Here is a 1,865-nt window from a genome sequence, read left to right as displayed (position 1 = left end):
GTAGTTTTTTAGTAGAGACGGGGTTTCACCATGTTGACCAGGATGGTCTCGATCTCTTGACCTCGTGATCCACCCGCCTCGGCCTCCCAAAGTGCTGGGATTACAAGCGTGAGCCACCACGCCCGGCTAATTTTTTTTTTTAAACGGAGTCTTGCTCTGTCACCCAGGCTGGTGTGCAATGGTGCGATCTTGACTCACTGCAACCTCCGCCTCTTGGGTTCAAGCAATTCTCCTGCCTCAACCTCCTGAGTGGCTGGGATTACAGGTATACACCACCACCACGCTGGCTAACTTTTGTATTTTTAGTAGAGGCGGGGTTTCACCATGTTGGTCAGGCTGGTCTGGAACTCCTGACCTCGTGATCCACCCCCCTCAGCCTCCCGAAATGCTGGGATTATAGGCGTGAGCCACCTCGCCAGGCCAAATCACTTAATTTTGTATACATTGACATATAATGATTACATAACTTTTAATTGTTATTTGTTTCATTCAAATATATAATCTGTACTTTATACCGGTCTACGTTGTTTGAATGTTACAAAGAAATTGTATCACTTATATTAAAAAGTGAGAGAGAAAATGATTACAAAATGTAAACATTTCAAAAATTAAAATAGCTGACCAGGGTCAGAATTAGAATGAAGTGAAAGGTACTTGCATTGGGTGCAAAATTTAATAGGATGCCAAAAAAACTAAGTAATCAAATGTTTTAATGCAATATTTTAGAATATCACATTAGAAAACTGCAATTTTCCAATGTGATATTCTAGCCACCTGCTTTTATAAGGCTTTACTGGAGCCAAAGTCAGAATTCAGGCAAGGCAGTGAGGTGGGGCTCAGCAAGTCCAAGGGCAGATCCTACCTTTCCCATCTTTTTTAAAAAATGTAATATTTTGTTCACCATAAATTATTTTGGATTAGTTTTGATTTTTGGCAATATTGGGCCAGACATGGTGGCTCACGCCTATAATCTCAGCACTTTGGGAGGCCAAGCAGGAGGATCACTTGAGCACAGGAGCTCAAGACCAGCCTAGGCAACATAGTGACACTTTGTCTCTATAAAAAAAATAAAAAATATTAGCCAGGCACTTTGGGAGGCTGGGGCAGGAGGATCACTTACACCCAGGAGTTTGAGACCAGCCTGGGCAACATAGTGAGACCTTGTCTCTACAAAAAAATTAAAAATTAGCCAGTTGTGGTAGTGCACACCTGTAGTCTCAGCTATTTGGGAGGCTGAGGCAGGAGGATCTCTTGAGCCCAGGAAGTCAAGACTGCAGTAAGCTGTGATTATGCCACTGTGCTCAACCTGGGTGACAGAGTGAGACTCTGTCTCAAAAAAAAAAAAGAAAACATTGCATTAAAAATTTAGCTATTAAAAAGAGCTGTAGTGGAATAGAAACAAACAAAAACAATTATCTTGATTGCTGAGATTTTTGACACTCTTTTTTTTTTTTTGAGACGGTTTTTTTCTTTGTCACTGAGTTGAGTTTTCGCTCTGTCACTGGGCTGCAATGCAATGGCGTGATCTCGGCTGATCTTGGCTCACTGCAACCTCTGCCTCCCAGGTTCAAGCAATTCTCCTGTCTCAGCCTTCTGAGTAGCTGAGATTACAGGCACATGCCACCATGCCTGGCTAAGTTTTTGTATTTTTTTAGTAGAGACGGGGTTTCACCATGTTCCCCAGGCTGGTTTTGAACTCCTGAGCTCAGACAATCCACCCACCTTGGTCTCCCAAAGTGCTAGGATTACAGGTATGAGCCACTGCACCCGGCCGACACATTATTAAATTTTGCACCCAAACTAAGTTGCCTCATCCCTGACCCAGCCCTGTAATTGAGTCTTGAAGGTAGTATTTTTTTTTGTTT

The 1,865-nt window shown here is 42.7% G+C and overlaps 1 protein-coding gene across 1 annotated transcript in view; it reads right to left on the bottom strand.

Moving 5' to 3' along the window:
- Positions 1 to 1,865, bottom strand: part of TRMT2B (tRNA methyltransferase 2 homolog B) — a 45,681-nt gene that overhangs the window by 5,532 nt on the left and 38,284 nt on the right. The window lies entirely within an intron of this gene.

This window comes from Cebus imitator, unplaced genomic scaffold (assembly GCF_001604975.1).
Source record: "Cebus imitator isolate Cc_AM_T3 unplaced genomic scaffold, Cebus_imitator-1.0 Scaffold343, whole genome shotgun sequence".
Lineage (NCBI taxonomy): Eukaryota > Metazoa > Chordata > Mammalia > Primates > Cebidae > Cebus > Cebus imitator.
Note: the sequence above shows the minus strand (reverse complement) of the source record. Positions and strands in the feature narration are given on the sequence as shown.